Source organism: Pinus tabuliformis, chromosome 4_2, assembly GCF_031772625.1.
Source record: "Pinus tabuliformis cultivar Carrire ecotype Pingquan chromosome 4_2, CPIR1, whole genome shotgun sequence".
In the NCBI taxonomy this organism is placed as follows: domain Eukaryota; kingdom Viridiplantae; phylum Streptophyta; class Pinopsida; order Pinales; family Pinaceae; genus Pinus; species Pinus tabuliformis.
The window spans coordinates 952,294,319-952,314,586 of NC_142304.1; the positions used below are offsets into that span (position 1 = coordinate 952,294,319).

Sequence of the window (20,268 nt, forward strand, 5' to 3'; positions counted from 1 at the left end):
GCCTCTCCTTTGGACACTTTGGATCATTGGTTGATTGATAGTGGAGCCTCAAGGCACTTCACTGGGTACAAGGAGGCCCTCTCAAATTTGGTTGAAAAGAAGACTAATTTGGAGATCATACTTGGAGATAATGCCACCTATCCCGTGAAAGGAATAGGTACTGTCACTCTTCACTTATATCAAGGTCAAACCATTAATCTGCAAGAAGTATTGTATGTACCCGATTTGAAGAAGAACCTGGTGTCTACATTTGCAATGGAAGATAAAGGCTTCAAGGTAGCATTCATTGATGGAAAGGTATGTATTTGGCAAAGAAACCCTAAAGATGCATTTACACTTGGATTTAGGGTTGAAGGTCTCTATCAAGTTGGAGGAAGTCCTTTGGGAGCCTTGACTTGCGATGCTTCACTTCAATCTGAGCTATGGCATCGAAGGTTCGCCCACTTACATTACAAAGCCTTACCTGGGGTAAGGAAGATGGTCACAGGTATGCCCAATTTCAACATGAATCATGAAGGAGTTTGTCAGGGTTGTGCAGCTGGGAAACTCACAAGGGGACCATTCCCTTCAAGTGAAAGCCAAACTACTGATATTCTTCAATTGGTCCATTTTGACCTATTTGGTATGTTGCCCGTAACATCATTGGGAGGATACTTATATCATGCAATTTTTGTGGATGACTTCTCTCGTAAAACATGGATCTATTTTTTGAAGAAGAAGGATGAAGTGTTCAAATGGTTACGTTCTTTCAAATCCTTGGTGGAGAATCAAACAAGGAAGAAGATCAAGATATTGAGGACCGACGATGGAACCAAATATGAATCAAATGAATCTAATGACTTTTGTAGAGAGGCTGACATTAAGAGGGAGAACACCATTCCATACACTCCTGAGCAAAAGGGAGTTGTTTAAAGGAAGAATCGAACAATCATGGAAGCCACCTGTGCCATGCTCCATGATCAAGGTCTACCAAAGTTCTTATGGGGAGAAGCTACCAACACTGCCGTGTATGTTCAAAATAGGAGCCTGCATCAAGCACTGGATTTCAAGACACTCGAAGAAGTTTTCACTGGTAAGAAACCTGATGTTTCTCATTTTAGAATATTTGGTTGTCCCGTGTATTTTCATGTGCCTAAAGAGAAAAGAAACAAGTTGGAAGCATCTGGAAAGAAAGGTATATTTGTGGGCTACAGTGAAAATTCAAAGGCATATAAAATCTATGTGCTTGGTCAAAGAGACGTGGAAATAATCCATGATGTCAACAGGTGTCAAGGGTACTTAGTTGCTATGAGTACTATTGTTCAATTTGAGCCACGTACGTTCGAAGAAGCTATAAAACACCAAGTCTGGAAGGATGCAATGAATGAGGAATATGAATCTAGCATGAAAAATGATGTCTGGGATGTGGTGCCTAGACCGAAGGACAAGTCCGTAGTCACATCAAATTGTGTTAAATTATGGTATGTTCTATGCTTAAGAGCAATTTACTTCAAATCTTCCTATTAGCCCAATATTAATTTCTAGTATTGCAATCACATCAACATGATAGTAAAATGCAGATAGAACATAAATGTAAACAATAGAAGACAAGCCAAGGCAAGAGACACAAGATGTGGCACCAGCCAGGGACAAACCCCAATGCAGGGAAACCCTTTGATCAATTCTTCTATATTCTTCAATAATTCAGCAGAGAGAGAGAGAGAGAGATAGTACAATTACACAATTCTGTAATATTATGACAACAACAACTAAACCCTAACCAGCAAAGTCAAAGCTGGTCAAACAACTCCCAAATGACCTCAAGTCAACCTTGGAGAACTCGGCCTCCAACAACAATGATAGGCAGCCCAAAACAGTCAACGAAAGTTGGTCAAACAACAGTCAACATATCTGCAATTCTGCAGTTAGCCCTAACCAGTCAACGTTAGTCAAATCCGTGGTCAACATTTGCTGTTATGAACTGCGGATTGCTTGGAAGAGGCTCCCCACACTAATCTGTAGTCAAAGGTACCCTCACGCTGGTCAACGTTGCTAAAATAGTCCTCCTGCACCTCGGTCAACCCAAGTCAACGTTGCCAAAACAGAACTGCGTCCTCCTTCTTCCCACGTGAGAGAGAGTTGCTCCTCCTACGCATACCCAAACAAGCTAGGAGAGAGAAGAGATGAGAAGATGAGATGAGTGGTATAATGCCACAAGGTCTCCTCCTTTTATATGCCACATTGAGGATAAACTGGGGGTGTGAAATACTGTTTTTCTTGCTAGCCAACCTTGACAAATTGTCAAGAAATACAAATAAATTCATATCTCCATGAATACGTGTCGGAATCGGATGATCGTTAGATCAATCCTACACCTCTCGATGAGAGGAATCCAAGAAAAATATCAGCTGCCATAAATGAGGTGACCCACATGGAGTTTGGCCCTAGTTGCCAATTTTAACAAAATGGCTATACAAAATTAAATATGGAGCTGATGGGAGTGCTAAGGAATACAAGGCTAGGTTCGTTGCTCGAGGCTTCTCTTAAAAGGAAGGAGTGCACTATGACGAGATATTTGCACCGGTTGCCAAACATCTTGTGTTCTTGTCTCTTTGTCTTTGGTAGCAGTTTGATGAAGTAAACACACACGCTAATAATAGGAAGAAGGTCAAGCTAAGATAAATCATAAAAGCACTTCACAAATTGTTATCAAGCCTAGAAGAATCCTACAAATACTAATTGCCCTAGATTCTTCAACATGGTATCAGAGCTAATGTGCAGAAGTCAAAGGCAGGGCAGCAAAAGAGACATACAAGGATCAATGCTCGAGAAGGGCATCAAAGTAAGGTTAAGGGTTTTGTCAAGAATAAAGGATCAAGTCTACAATAAGCAATCTGCATCAGCAAAGAACCTTTTCTCCACAGTCATCATCAAAAAAGCCACCAAGAACCTTATCAATATGACTACAAAGCAAGATAACTCAAAGTCAAAGATTATCATCTTGGAGAAGGTCGAAAATCCGAGAAGTAGTCCTAATCTACACTACAACAAAAGGAAAACACAGTACCTTTCACAGTCTCGGTGCTAGCCTCAAAATTTGGGTGTCATTACAACCCATGTCATACCACAACAATCTTAATCACTTAAGCAGTTTCAATGATTGGTATTGAACAATGCTCGAAGGCCACAAAAATCTTTGCTCATGCTAGTCAACTCAAGCAAGGAGAATAGACATAGTCCTCTAAGTAGATGAAGTCATCAAAAGGTCTACTGTAAATTTATGAAAAGGGATATTTATGAAAGATTCCCTCACATAGCAAAATTGGAAACATCAAAGTGATGTAGATGATAAACTCATTCTCTTAAGGTGCAATAAAGAAGGTCAAATGAAATTTGATCTACTGGCAAGGTAACAAATATCAAGGCACAAGACTCCTCATTAATGCACTGGCAAGGCAACAAATATCCATGAACAAGAAGGTTACCTCATTCAACAACTTGTAGTCTCTATGCAAGATAGAGAAGGACAAGTTGATGGCAAAAATATTGAAGGTTAAAAGAACTCAACCATGTGCAGAAAAGGAAGGCAAGTTTGGTCCTCAAGCAAGACAAAATAAGTATAGTTAAGATTCAATGCTGTAGAAACATTTTGGAAGCTCATATCACTGAAAGATGGAGGAAGCTGAAGAAAAAGGCCAAGGAAAGAGGGAGTAACAAATCTTTCCTATGAGTAAAAGAGTGTCCCTCACAAAAGGTCCTATCATAAGCTCCTAGATCTTGTGTTATAAGATATGACAATGATAATAAGATGCATCATGGCATCATGGAAGCATTAGAAGCAAGAGCTCGTGACATCACCATGGGAATCATGAAGGACAAAAGGGACAAAATCCATGGCAGTCAAACATGAAGGATATAACTCTTGGTAATCTCATTGAACATTGAAGGAAAGACAAATGTCGTCTAGGACAAGGCTCATCATACATCAAGGCAAAAAGGAAACATATGCCAGATAGGGATATGCAAGATCCTCAAGATTCTCTGATGGAATCCTCATCAAAGGGTTCAATAATCTAGAGAAGAAGCAAGTGTTTCATCAAGAACTCCAACTTGTGGAATTCATGGGATGATGGTGTGATGACATGAAGTAGATGAAGGGATTGAAGATCTTTTTAATCAAGGAAGTTGCTGGAAGAAGCCTAGATGACCTAAAGGTAAAATGAGGTACGTATGCTTGTACTTAATATTATAATGTCATGTCATATGGTTGCAGGTAACATGGATCATTACTTCTATCTTGAGAAGCATGATCAAGAGAAAAATGATCTTCTCCTCTGAAAGAATGCAGGAAGGCATAAGTCACACTAGATGAAATCAACATAATATGTCCTCATATGAAGTATGAGGTAGTTGACTAAGAAACTCTGATTGAAAGCTCTTGGAAATGGAATGTGTGAGGAAGGAAGAAATCGTGAGATATGCAACCATGATGAAGGCGATCAACATCCAAAAGACCAAGAAGATTTGACTAGGGAATTTCCTAGAAAGATATGAAGACTCCGATGAAAGTTTGAAAAAGATGAAGACCCTTGACAATGGATATCTTTGGGAGATGTGTCAACATGTATGCAGGATGCTGATACCTATAGGAAGATGTCATGATGAAGAGCCATCTCGAAAGGTACAATTTGATTTAATGTTATGTTTTGATTTCTTGAATAATATCTGGATGAGTTCATGCAGGGCTACTGGCACAAGAGTTGTAAGTACAAGTACAATTAGCATTCATGTGGTGGATGGAAATTCCTGAAAGAAACATGATGAGGAAGAAGTAGCCATATGACGAAGGTTCTAGATATGTATCAAGAAGGCCACTTTCCATGAAGAAAGGAATGACATAACGAACCAAGAAGGAAAGTGATGGATGACTAATGCTCTACAAGGAAGAAGCTCAACTATATTTCATGGCATCAAGGAGAGAAGTTGATCAAGCAACTGAAGGACTCACCAAGAAGAAGTTGTTGATATATAGAAGAGTCCCTAGCTAAGAGTGAGCTCTGACAGGTGGGATTCACCTTTCATAGAATCCCGTGTTCCACGACCGCTCCAAGTACATTGATATCACGTACCACTTTATCCGAGATATGGTACAACGGGGAGTAATAAGTCTCCAACACATCAATACTGATAAGTGGGTCACAAACATCCTCACGAAGCCCTTAGGGAAGGTCAAATTCTTAGCCTTCTGAGAGAGACTTGGAGTTGTGGAAAGACCCTCCCATGAGGGTCCCACTTGAGTTGGACATTGAGCTATGGGAGCTCCTGGGGTCTTGGGGTACTTCTTGGAGCTATGAGCGACCATGGGGTGAGTGGTTCACGTTCCCCTATTGGTGTGCTATGTACAGGGTGAGTGGTTCATCTTCCCTTATGATATCTCATAATGATTGACATGTGTGTAGGGTGAGTGGTTCACCTCCCCGCATGATTGATGACACGTGTGTTGGGTGAGTGGTTCACCTTCCCCTATGATTGACATATGCATAGGATGAGTGGTTCACCTTCTCCTATGGCATATGAGCAGATGAGAGGTTCATCTTCTCTTGTTGATGCCCCAACATACATTCTCCCCATGTAGTCTGGGACTCATGGGAAGTACCTCTCATTTGGCCAATGAGTTGGGAAATGTGGTTAGGGACCATAGCACTATCGATGGACGCATTGTGCACTGCCGTACTCCCTATGACTAGGATGCATGGTGTTCAACAACTTGATCTGGAATCAAGTCTGATTGAGGTTCTACCTCTAGACTGACTTTTGTTAGTGGAGAGTGGTAAGGTCTTGTGACTCACTCTCGATCGATTCTTCTTCGTTAATAATGTCAGTGTTCAACAGAGCAGAGATGAGATAAGATTCAGAGATGGTACATGACGATAGGGTGTTACGATGATCGATGATGATGGATGGATTGGCAGGTGGAATTCTCCCTAGTTAAGAGGGATTGTTAAAATTGGAAACTAGGGCCATATTCCACCTTGGGACAACTCATTTGATGGAGATGATGATTGCATTAAATTCATCTTTTCGAGAGGACCAAAATTGATATAAATATCATCTAATTTGGACAAGCAGAAGTGTGTTTTTGAATTTATGCCCACATGTGAAAATTTTCCAAGTCGGCCACATTATCGTGTAGGGTCATGAAGCCCAATGGACGTGACTCTTCACCCTCAATGACTTGTATAAATACAAGTGCCCTCTCACCTCATTTGGCATTATCATCACATATTTCTTCTCTCTACTTCTTTCATTGGTTCATACAACTATTGGGCAGATCTTCTCTCTCACACTTGTGGTAGAGGGACGAATTTTCTGGGCAAATTGCAGGGCCGAATTTCAGCGCTGTTACGGGAGTTTGACCAGTGTTGATCGAGCACTTTGACTCATCCTTTTGACTATGATTTTTGTGGGAAATTTTCGTTTTTAGTAGGTCGCACTGTTTGGCACAGGAACCGAGAATTTTTGGGAACTTTGACTACAGGGTTGACCACAGAGTTGACCGCAAATTTGACCATGTTTGACCGCAATTTTCATGGCTGTTTTGTGCTGAATCTAACCACCTTATCAGGCCGAATTTGACTGGGCTTGACCGAGCTTCAAGATGACTATTTGACTGTTGCGTTGACCATCTTTGACTTTCTAGTTAGGGCTGAGTTTGACAGGGTTGTTTTGACTTTGATTTGTCAAGTCAATTTTGACTCTTGTACTCTCTCTCTTTGCTAAACATTTGATATAATAATAAGAAGAATTGATCAAAGGGTTTTCCCCACATTGGGGTTTTTCCTTGACATTCGCCAAATTTGGTGTCCTCTCGTGTTGGCTTGTCTTCCACATTTTATTTTATGTCCTATCTACAGTTAATGTCAATGTGATTTATGGTTAATGTGATTGCTAATGGAAAACTAAATTGAAATTGTCATTGGGCTGCTAAAGGAACATTGAAGGAATTGTGCTAAGCATAGAACATACCATTGCTAACTAAAATTAACACAACCAAAGTGATAGAAGGAGGGAGAGATCTTCCTTGGGCAACGAAAGTACAAAATTGAGATTTTGAAGCAATTTAGGATGGAAGACTGCAAGACCATGTCCATGCCACTAGTGAATGGAAGAAGAATGATACTTCCAGATCAAAGGAGTGGATCCTACTTTTTACCGACAATTGATTGGTTAGCTCTTGTATTTGGTCAACACCAGGCTGCATATCTGTTTTGCAGTAAACACACTCAGTCAGTTTATGGTGGAGCCTAGATGTGAAACTTGTGTTGAGATATCTCCGAGGCATAGTCGAGTATGGGCTGAGGTACATTCAACAAGATGGAGTGAAGCTGGAGGGGTATACCGATGTAGATCGGCAGGCAGTACAACTGACAGAAAGAGCACTTCCAGGTGTAGTTTCAGTCTAGGATTAGGGATAGTCTCTTGGTTCAACAAGAAACTGAGGTCAATTGCGCTAAGTTCTGTGGAGGCCAAGTACAAGGCTGCTAGTTTGGCAACCTGTGAGACCATTTGGATTTGGAAACTTCTTGTTGGGATTTTCGATCAAGATTTGGAGCCAGCTGTCATTCATTGTGATAATCAGAGCTGCATCAAGCTCTCTGAGAATTCGGTGTTTCATGACCAGTTGAAGCACATTCAGACCAGGCACCACTTCATTAGAGATTGTGTGCAAAAGGGGACAATTTGGTGGTCCCGAATCCTACTGCAACAACTGATAATGTTTCTTCTATTTGTTAAATCTATCAAACAAATTATTTGCAGTTTCCTACGACAAATATCGAAACATATACACCGTAGTCTTCACAAAATAAATAGTGCGGAAACAAAATACTACACATGAGAGAAATAAACACACAGAAAAATACACCGTTGTTTTTGGACAAACGTCCTATGAAAAACCCAATGTAGGAAAATCATTGCAGCAGCTGAGGGTTTTAATTATTATGCAGTGGTTTCTGAGTACAAATCTTTAGATGCCCAAACTAGCAATCTGATACAAAGAATAAACTGGCAAAGAGGTGGTGAGAAATATTCTCACTGTTACTGGCGATCCGACTTTGATCCAGGCTCTGGATGGCTAGCTCCACGCTGCCTCTGCGCAGTCTATGTGTGGGCTCACGCAGTCACTGCGTCACAACTTCTAGGAGTTGTGTCACCCTTCTTGCTGATCGTTTTGCTGCCTAGAACTCGACTCTCTGGCTCTCCAGTCTCGCACCCGGCGTCCAACACTAGATCTTGACTTCTCCCAACAAAATTACGGACTCCCTCTGAAGCACTGGGTTGGCTCTGCGTGGCACTGTGCTGCTTCTCTTAACCTCTCGTTGCCTTCTCTGCCTTGCACTCTTCGGAACTGGAAAATTCCCCTCCGATCTACTACCCCTGCTTGTCACTGCAAGAAGATCACTCTATCTCTCTCCGACAACTCAACGTTGCTACTCTTGAGAAATTCGATATTTAAATCTCACTATCTCGGTATGTTCTCCAAGTGCCCATCAAGCTCCTTCTTATAATCTCTCGTTGAAGCACCAACGACCAAGATTAAAACATAATCAAAGCCTAAGATTAACTGGGAATTGATCCTTGTCTTCTTCTAGAAGATTCGCACCAAATTTAAGTAATACTGTTTAATTAATCACATTTCCTAAGTTTAGACTTAGGAATACATTAAAAATGATTAATTATTTTAATTAAACCATCTCTAGGTGGAATTTTCCCAAACGATTTTTGGGTCTTGGAGAATGCATGTGTCTTAGCCTCTCTGCAAAATTTCAAGGCTAGAGCACATCCGATGCTACATAAATCAACACTCCCTCTTAGCGAGGAATGTGCTCTAGTGCTGCAACCCACTGAAGCATCACTTTGTCTTTGCACCATCTCCTGCTGCATTACTGATGTCTGGCTCCACTGCCCACCAACTACTTCGCAAATCTAATTGCTGCATTTGTGCTGCTGCTGACCCTGCTGAATTGCTGCCAACACTGCATCTGCACTACAACCCTCTCCAATTGCCACTGCTGCAACTGCAACAACTGCAAGTAAAAAACATCCAAAACACTAAATCAACTGTGGTCAGTATGATGCATCTGTCCCCCAGTCCTGAATGTTGCTAGACTCTGCGCTGTCACTAAAGCCTCTACGCTGTTGTTGACTCTGCACTATGCCAACTGCATTGCTGCCAACTTTGCTCTGCGCTGCTCAGTCTTTGACCTGCTACTAGCTACTGCATCTGTCACTCTAGCACCTGACTGCACCAACTGCCATTGATCCATCCTGCTATTGCATGTCTTGATCTCCCATAGCAAGGTATTGATTCATGAGGTGGACCTCCTCAAGAATCCTGCCCATCCTGTAGCTCTCTGGGGCCACAACTCCAAATCACCCCACCTCACCCCTGGAGGTAACTTGATGATCATGGCAAATTCTTCCTCTAGTTTGGAGAACAACATGTCAATTTCTGTGAATGCAACCTGTTGATCCTACTTCCTCTCCTTGTCCTTCTTTCTGAGAGGACACTAGTGCTGTAGTGGCCAAGCTCACCACACCTGAAGCATTTGATCTTGGAAACGTCCTTCTTCCTCCTGCACTGCTCCTGCTGCCCCTGTGATGCGAGGGCTGCATTCTCCTCTTCCTTTGCTTGATTCGTCTCACTACTGCTGCTGCAATTGATGGTGGCCTTCACCAGATCTCGCTCATCTCCTCTTGTTGCAGATCAACCCACATACGTTCCCAATCTGACAGTTTTTCTCTGCCTAGGATACTCTGGACGAAAACTTGCCATTCTTTGGAAACACTGTTCAGAGCTAATCTTACAAACTTTGTAGGCTAGGGTGCTGACCCTACTAAATCCAACTAGTCTCGGACATCCTGGAGCCTAGTAAAGAAGGGGTCTACACTCTCCCCTTTCTGCATCCTTGTGCATCTCAGCTTCTCTTCAAGATACATCTTTCATTGCTTGGAAGACCCTTCGTACAACATAGCTAGTGCTTCCTAGATCTGTCGCGCTGTATCTTTGCTAGCTATGTGAGATACCATGTGATCTTGAACCCCATCGAGAATCAACCTCTTAACTTTATCCATCTCCTTCTTGTATTTCTTAAGCAGATTTGCATCAGCGGGTACAACTACCACACTATCGATATAAGTCTTGAGATCATACTCATCTAGAAGGCAAGAAATTCGAGCCTTCCAGATCACATAGTTGGAGGTTCTACCTAACCGATCTTGATCTCTCAACCTAATTGATGCCATCTCTCTGAAAATGTCGAATCTCCTCTTCTCCCCTGCACAACTGCTGCCCAGCTATTTGCACTCCCTTCTGAAGTGAGAAATCCTGCACACAATTACTACTGCTCTTGCTAGGAAAATTTGAACTTCTTGGCTAGAAGTCCCCTGAGGAAAGAATTCCCTCAGTGTGTGCTCTTCCTTCCTCCTGACGCTATTTGCACTAGCAAACTGCTGCAAAATTTGCGTCCTAGCTGAAGATTTGCTCTACAAGGAAATTGCTGCTACTCCCTCTACCTCTGGTATTCTTCGATATGGAAAATGTTATTCTCTGTTGACTCACTCAGAGAAGTAAAATTTCCATGAAAAACTGACCATTCTAGCCATGGAAATACGCTACCCCTGGGGTTTCGAATTGCTGCTTACGCAGAATTTTAGACTTCTTTCTCCTCTTATGCTCTAAGCTCTCCGGCTTACGATCTGTGCTCTGATACCATGTGAAATTCGGTGATCCCGAATCCTACTGCAACAATTGATAATGTTTCTTCTATTTGTTAAATTTATCAAACAAATTATTTGCAGTTTCCTACGGTAAATATCGAAACATATACACTGCAATCTTCACAAAATAAATACTGTGGAAAAAAAGCACTACCCAGGAGAGAAATAAACACACACACAAATACACCGTTGTTTTTGGACAAGCGTCCCCTGAAAAACCCAATGTGGGAAAATCGTTGCAGCAGCTGAGGGTTTTAATTATTATGTATGTGGTTTCTGAGTACAAATCTTTAGATGCCCAAATTGACAATATGATACAGAGAATAAACTGGCAAAGAGGTGGTGAGAAATATTCTCATTGTCACTGGCGATCTGAATCTGATCCAGGCTCTGGATGGCTAGCCCCACGCTGCCTCTGCGTGGGCTCACACAGTCACTGCGTCACAATTTCTAGGAGTTGTGTCACCCTTCTTGCCGATCATTTTGCTGACTAGAACTCGACTCTCTGGCTCTCCGGTCTCTCACCCGACTTCCAACATTAGATCTCGACTGCTCCCAACAAAATTACGGACTTCCTTTGAAGCACTACGCTGCCTCTGCGTGGCACTGCGCTGCCTCTCTTAACCTCTCGTTGCCTTCTCTGCCTTGCACTCTTCAGAACTGGAAAAATCCCCTTTGGTCTACTATCCTTGCCCCTCACTGCAAGAAGATCACTTGATCTCTCTCCGGCAACTCAACGCTGCTACTCTTGAGAAATTCGATCTGGATCTCACTATCTCGGTATGTTCTCCAAGTGCCCATCAAGCTCCTTATAATCTCTCGTTGGAGCACCAACGACCAAGATTAAAACATAGTCAAAGGCTAAGATTAACCGGGAGTTGATCCTCGTCTTCTTCTAGAAGATTCGCGCCGGATTTAATTGATACCCTTTAATTAATCACATTTCCTAAGTTTAGACTTAGGAATACATTAAAAATGATTAATTATTTTAATTAACCCATCTCTAGGTGGAATTTTCATAAACAATTTTTGGTTCTTGGAGAATGCATGTTTAGCCCCTTGCAAAATTTCAAGGCTAGAGCACATCCGATGCTATAGAAATCAACACAGATCAAAAGAGTGGATCCTACTTTGTACAGACAATTCATTGGCTCGCTCTTGTATCTGGTCAACACCAAGCTGTAAATCTGTTTTGCAGTAAACACACTCAGTCAGTTTATGGTGGAGCCTAATCGAGTTCATTGGGTAGTTGTGAAACATGTGTTGAGATATCTCTGAGGCATAGTTGAGTATGGGCTGAGGTACATTCAACAAGATGGAGTGAAGCTGGAGGGGTATACCGATGTAGATCGGGCAGGGAGTACAACTGGCAGAAAGAGCACTTCCAGGTGCAGTTTCAGTCTAGGATTAGGGGCAGTCTCTCGGTTCAACAAGAAACCGAAGTCAATTGCGCTAAGTTCTGTGGAGGCCAAGTACAAGGCTGCTAGTTTGGCAACCTGTGAGACCATTTGGCTTTGGAGCCGACTGTCATTCATTGTGACAATCAGAGCTGCATCAAGCTCTCTGAGAATACGGTGTTTCATGACAAGTCGAAGCACATTCAGACCAGGTACCACTTCATCAGAGATTGTGTGCAAAAGGGGACATTGATGCTGCAATACATACCTATAGATGAGCAGGTAGTAGACATCTTGACCAAGGGGTTGATGAAGGGAAAATTTGTATTCTTCAGGGATAAGTTGGGTGTTGTGCAGAACACCTTTCTCGCTAAGAGGGAGTGTTGAATTTGTAGCTTGGAAGGTGGTTCTCCATAGGTCATGTGCCATGACATGTAGCTAGCCATTTCAAATAACTCCTACAACGATTATCTAATTAATTCACTAAGTTAGGAATTTAGATAACTGTTTAATTTAATTATTTGACTTGCTGGTCACATTTTATGGAAAAGGTAAACAGGTGAATGATAGATTAAGTCGTAGCCCTTAATCTCAAGACATGAGATGAAATCTCAGCCATCTATCTCTTTGGAGATTACGGTTAAGCACTTTATGAAGGGAGTTCGAGCTATTGAGATCATTCGACTGACACATTTGGGCATTCAGCTGGAAAGAACGTTTTGACAGTCAGAGCAGCAAAGAGCAGGTTGCGACACCAGCGCAGTGTACAGGGAAAGATCAGATCAGCGAGCAGGTCAAGCAATGGGGGCCATACAACCATGAATTTCCTGGGCCATATAGGCCAAAATTTGTTGGGCAAAGTGACTAATTTTCTGGGCCGTATGGATGGGCCATACAATGTCGTGTAGGTGCCGATTTGACTTAGATTTGCTCGGACAAATTGCTATAGCAATTTTCTGTTGTAAAAATATGCTGTAAACTAAATTTCTGAAGTTGAATTGAAGCCCTCCGTTTGCTGGTTTTCCCCACACTGGGGTTTCCAGGGTATATCTGTGTCATTCTTTTATGTGTGTTTGGCTTTGTGAGTTTTGCTTCTGTTGTTTATGCTAGTTAAGAACCCAGAGTATTTGCTGTTACAAATCAGTTTAGAAAGCATCTTTCATTTATGTTCTGTGAATATTTGTTGAACATCAAATCTGTAGCTGGGTTTTCAAGAATTAACAGAAAGACAACTTGGTTACATTTAACAATGGATATAAATCCTATAGCTTTCTCGCCACCAATTGGCACTGGTATTCACTTATCTGACCTCCATATGCTCTTCCAAAAAGCATTTTTTCTGTTGATAAGATAAGTAAGTCAATGGGACTAAAAGAGTACATCAGTCAAAAGATACTATGTGGGAGTACGAAAGCATCTCCTATAAAAGCAAGGAACATAGTTGAGCTCTCTAAAAGAACATGTAAAGTAAGATGAATTGCAGCACAATAAGGTAGGATAAGATATAAGGGACATGATGTAGGCAGAGAACCACTACCCGCAGAGCAAGAGAGACCAAAACAGATTGGAAGGAAATCTGTTTTATGTAGAATGTCTTTTATCTCCTATTATATGACTATTCCATCAAGGTTTTTGATCATTTATTGCTATATAAAAAAATTAGTTATTTGTAATTAATAGTTTATTAGGAAAAGGAAAGATCATGCCCATTCACCAAGAGGCACCTAAGGCTGTATTTAAGCCAGGGCCTCTCATTCTGTAAATCATCTTTGCAATCATTAATAATATATATATATATAAATCGTTGCTGTACTTTTTGAGTCTTCTGTTCCATTTGGTATCAAATCCAAGTAAGGCATTTCGGGAAATTGGTTCCACTGTTGTTCTCCCTATGCTCCACTGACATTTCTCTGTCGTGTCCACTGTATCCTTCACCATCTGTTTCTCAACCGTATGCCAAACCACTTGTTGTTGTTCCACTATAATACACTATACCCTCCACCGATTTCCATACGCCGTTTGAACTGTTTAACATCCTCGTGTCACATCGCTGCCCTTCTCTTCTCCGCGTGCTCCACTATTCCGTGATTCTTCCGTTGTGCCGAACACCCCCATCACTGTGCACTGTCGCGTTGTTCTTCCGCCACTTCCTTGACTGCTACCCTCCCTTCGTGACTGCGTTCCATTTTATTTTTGTGTCTCTGTGTGTATGTAATCTTAACTATATGTTAATTACTATATAGTTATATTATTAGTTGTTAGATGATTATATAATAATTAATATTTAAATAACTATATATATATTAATTAATATTTAGTTATAAATAAAGTGATTAAAAAAATTATTTAATTATTAATTAAAAATAAAAATTAGGTCAATTAAAAAAAAGAAGTTACGCTGGATAAATATACCCCACCTCACACACGATCAATGGCTGCATCAATGTCGATGGCCGATTTCAATAAAAAATTGATAGAACTTGAGGCTAAGGTGACCGAACATGGTGACAAAATCGAGACACTGTAGGACACAACAAATGGAATAAAGAGTCAGCTCGAGGAGAACAAGAATGAATTTAAAAAGGATCAGGTAGACCTTTCAGTTAAGGTGGATCAAGCTATGGTGATGTTGGGTTGTATTTGTACTAGCCTAAAGATTACACCCGATCAAATACCCCAGAATAATGAGGCTACTCAACATCTCAATTCTCTAGATTCGTCAAAATCATCAGACGCACATGAGAAACCTGAATCTCCGAAGACATCTTCCATGCTTAATCAAGAAAATAGTAACACGAACTTTCAAAATAAGCAGCTCTGGAATCCATTCACCAATATGTCGTTTTCAAATCAATACCCCTTTTTCGCTCCACCGTTAGTGACATATCAACGAAGAGCAAAAATCGAGCTACCCAAATTCGACGGTAATGAAAAATGCAGCGTTGCTTGGCTCAATAAAGTAGAAGAATATTTTGAGATTTACGATATTGACAATGATGACGAAAAGATTAGGCATGCTTCCATGAAAATGGAAGGCAAAGCATATAATTGGTATATGTGGTGGAAGAAGATGACACTTGCTATTAGTTGGAGAAAATTTAAGGATGCGTTCTTTAAAAGGTTCCAAGGTGTCAAGGAAGAAGAGTTCTTTTCAACACTCACCAGATTGCGACAAAAAGGAGATGTGGATGAATACACTCGAGAATGGGAGACTTTAGCAACACGAGTACTTGGATTATCAGAAACTCGTCTAATCCAATTGTACACCTCCAGACTTAAAACCCATATACGAGCAAAACTTGAGCTTCATGACATTATGTCGATAAAAGTAGCAAGACAAAAAGAAAAAACTACTCAAAAGAAATTTGAAAAGATGTTGTGGTCAAAGGCTGAAAAAGTATATTCGAGACGAAGATTTCCCCAGTCTGTGAATATGGATAACACAAAATATGTTTCACCACATCTTCGTGAAGGAGAAAAATCTAACGTGGAAATGCAAAGGATGAAAGAGGGCAAATACAAATGACGTGGCGAAAAATGAGACCCTAAACATAGGTGTGCTAAAGGAAAAGAGACCAAAAACCTGTATAAGTGTGAAGTAACTAATGATTCAGACAATGATGAATTAGACGTAGAAGAAATTGAAGATGCCCTAGAATTCTCTCCAGAACTAGTTGGTGAGAGCATTCGCAAGTGTCACTATCGGCTATGACAGGTATATCATAGCCCCAGACATTAAAATTAAAAGGACATATCAAGAAGAACAATGTAATGGTTCTGATCGATACCGGTAGCACCCACAATTTTTTGGATTCAACCATGGCGAAGAGACTCAACATTTTCACATTTCCCATGTCCAACATGAAGGTTATGATAGCTAACGGTAAGAAAATTGAAAAAGTAGGGAAATGCCATAAAGTCAAATCGCAGATTCAAGACTTTAACTTAGAATCTCTGTTCTACACTGTACCATTAAGAGGAGTAGATGTGGTCTTAGGTATCCAATGGTGACAGACCCTTGGTACTTACTCTGCCAACCATCAAAAGCAATTTATAAAATTTAAATGGGAAGGGCAGAAATACAAATTATACGAGTTCCAAGCACTTGAGAATCAAATCGTATCATCATCCCAAATGATGAAAATAATTCGAAGAGGAGCACTAGCCTATGTAGTACAATGTCACCAATTAGAAATGTTAACTTCAAAATTGATTAGTGAAGAAGCACCAGAAGTACAAGAGCTAATTCAGAAGCACGAAAAAGTATTCCAAGACCTGCCCATGAAAATGCCTCCTAATAGAGAAATCGAGCATACAATAGAAGTCAAAGCAGGATCAAACCCCATCAACATCAAACCGTATCGATATCCACATCATCAAAAAATGAAAATTGAGAGATTAATCCAAGATCTTTTAAAGTGTGGCATCATCTCAAAAAGTAAAAGTCCGTATGCTGCTCTAGTTGTATTGGTGCGGAAGAAAGATGGATCGTTCAAGTTATGCATCAATTATTGAGGACTAAACAAAATAACAATTAAAAACAAGTTCCCAATTCCCTTCATCGATGAAATGTTGGATGAACTACATGGCGCTAAATACTTCTCAAAATTGGACTTAAGGTCAGGGTATTATCAAATCAGAATAAGGTTGGAAGACATACCAAAAACTGTGTTTCAAACACATGAAGGTCACTACGAATTTAAAGTAATGCCTTTTGGGTTAACCAATGCACCAACAACATTCCAAGCTACTATGAACGAGTTATTCCGTCCATATCTAAGGAAGTTTGTGTTAGTGTTCTTTGATGACATTTTAATTTACAGTAAAACTTGGAAGGAGCACCTACAACATTTGGAGAAAGTTCTTACATTATTGGAAGAGCATCAGTTCTATGCCAAGAAGTCCAAATGTACCTTTGGGAAGGAAGAAGTAGAATATCTCGAACATATAATATCCAAGGAAGGAGTTAAAGTAGATCCTAACAAGATCAAGGCTATAAGGGAGTGGCCCAAACCAGCTAATATCTCCAAGCTAAGAGGATTCTTAGGGTTGACCGGATATTATCGAAGATTTATTAAAAACTACGCCCATATAACCGCACCCCTATCAAACCTTCTAAAGAAGAACTCATTTCGATGGAATGATGAAGCAGGAAAGCGTTTTGAAGCTTCCGGTTTTGGCATAGGAGCAGTACTAATGCAGGATGGTAATCCAATCGTGTTTGAAAGCAGAAAGCTCAATAAGCACGAACGTCTCAAGTTTACATATAACATGAAAATGCTTGCTATTATGCACACATTAGCCAAATGGAGACAATATCTCTTGGGAAGTAAGTTCTTAATACAAACTGATCATAATAGTCTTCAACATCTCCCCCAGCAAAAAACGCTATCTACAGAACACCAAAAATGGATAAAAAAAATCGCTACCTTTGACATGGATATATTACACAAGAAAGGGAAAGATAACATAGTAGCTGAAAGACGAAGAACCATTGTTACTCGCAGTGTCAGTGGTTGTCCCCGAATGGCTTAATGAGATTCGAAGTGTATATGCAAAAGATCCAGAAACAAGTGCTATAATCAATAATCTTCCTTAGAATTCAAAATTTGAATGGAAGAATGATATTTTATGGTACAAGGGACAAATTTATCTGAATGCAGATTCAAATTTGAAGGCAAGGTTCTTAAAGAGTCACATGATTCACTGTCAACCGGACATGTAGGATACTTTAAAACCTACTACAACGCACACCAACCATTCTTTTGGAAGGGAATGAGCAATGTATTCAAAATTATGTCGCAGAATGCGATAAATGTCAAAGAAGTGAAAATATTATGACACCCACACTCCATCCCTTAAACATTTCGAATTAGAAATGGGAAGAAATATCAATGGACTTTATTGAAGGCTTACCAAAGTACCTGTATCTGATGGTTAGGATAAGATTCTTGTAGTAGTCGACAGACTCACCAACTATGCTCACTTTATTGCAATGAAGAAATCAGACTCAACAAAACAAATCGCTGAGATATTTTGCAAAAATATTTACAAATTACACAGATTTCCAAAGGTCATAGTGAGCGATAGAGATGCCAAATTTAAGGGTAATTTTTGGAAGGAATTATTCAATCGTATATGAACCTACCTCAACATGAGTTCTGCTTACCATCCTCAAACAGATGGCCAAACAAAGGTTGTCAATAAATGTTTGGAAGCTTACATACGTTGTTACGCTACAAACAAACAAAATAAGTGGGTTCAGTGGTTACATCTCGCGAATGGTGGTACAATTCTACTTACCACACGTCAACAAAAATGACTTTGTTTCAAGCTTTGTATGTGTACAAACCTCCAAAATGGAAGGACCTGGCTATCATCCAGACAAAACTACCAACTGTTAAAAACCAACTAGAAGAAACCCAAAAGGTCGTTCAAACTCTAAAAGAAAATTTAAATAATGCAAGAAATCTTATGAAGCAACAAGCTGACTGAAACAAAACCGAGAAAGAATTTGAAATTGGAGAATGGGTATTTGTCAAGCTCCAGCCATACAAACAACTGTCCTTAAAACAACAAGGAAAAAATAAATTGGCGCCAAAGTTCTATGGACCAGAGCAGATCAACAAAAAGATTAGCCAAGTTGCATATAGTTTAAGACTTTCGGATAAAAGTCATGTCCACAACGTCTTCCATGTATCCTACCTTAAAAGGGCACTTGGTGACCATCAATCAGCCAAACCAGTGTTATCGGAACCGAACTAGTTCCGGCAAAACCGGCCGGTCCGACCAGTTTGGAGGAAAAACCGGAAATGACCGGTTCGGTACCGAACCGGCCAGTTTTTGTGTGGAACCGACCGGTTTGGTACCATACTGGTTCACAGGGCCCACTGCTGTGCAGCCTGGGCATAAAAAATTGTTTTTTATTTTTTTTATTTTTCCTAGTTTGTAATGCTACTCTACCAGCCCCTAAAGCTATTTAAACACCCCCATCCCCTCTATTTTACTCACACTATTCATTCGAGTCTCTTGCAATTCTTGAGCTAAGTTCGGTGAGGAGAATTCAGAGAGTTTTTTGCATGGTTGTTTTGAGGGAGATTTTTTGCAGATTTGAAGAGTTGATTGGAGTCTTGGAGAGCTGTTGGAGAGTGTGTTTGAGCATATACACACTAAGAAGAGGAACCGTTTGGAGAAAAATCGGTTAAATGACATGGTTTTTGTTCAGTACTACCTTAGGTTGAGGCGCAACCAATTGTTGAATAAAACCCTTAAATCAAGCAACATTGTCTTGGGTGACTTTGATCCAACATCAAAATGGGTTGTGGAGAGTCAAGCACCAACATTTGACAATGAAGACCTTTCTTGGTTGGACTTGGAACTACCTCCACAGGATGCAGAGGCAAAGATATAGGAAACACCAGTAGCAGCTTATGGGCCAGGGGAATGAAGCCATAATCCCATCGTAGAATTGGATGCTACTCATTCTTCAAATGAGGATGAGGAGGATGATCATGAATCAGATGATGATTGATGATTTGATCATTGATTTGTTGTAGCTGTAGCTTGTAGTATAATACTATGATCTATCATGTTATTTTGGACTCTAAAGGCCTTTTAGAGCCCGCTTCTTGATGTTTGTAACATTTTTGGTTCAACGATGTTTTCCACTAAGTGTTATTTATGTTATATGCACTATTACTTGCTATATAAATGAGAACTTTTGCATATTTGTGTATAAATGGTTTGGATTCATATGGACGCACATGAATATATCTGTTATTCTTTAAAATATGAATATTTTATTTGTTTTTGATAAACCGGTTTTTTTTTTTTTTTTCCAGTGTTTTTCCGATTCTGGTCCGGTTCCGACCGGTTCCCAGTCCACAAGGTTTTTCGGTTCAATGACCCGTTCAGTTTTGATAACATTGGCACAAACAATGCTTCCATCCTTAGATGATGAAGGAAGAGTCATTTTAGAGCTAGAAGGTATCATATCCACCAGGGAAAAGAAGCTCCGATCTCGTGTAATCAAGGAATACTTGATCAAGTGGAAGGACTTACCAGAAGAAGAAGCTTCTTGGGAGACTGAAGCATTTCGTCAACAACATCCGTC

General features: G+C 40.3%; 1 protein-coding gene across 1 annotated transcript in view; it reads left to right on the plus strand.

Moving 5' to 3' along the window:
* LOC149172810 (beta-hexosaminidase 1-like) overlaps window positions 1-20,268 on the plus strand; it is a 167,111-nt gene that overhangs the window by 47,028 nt on the left and 99,815 nt on the right. The gene's annotated exons all lie outside the window — the stretch shown is intronic.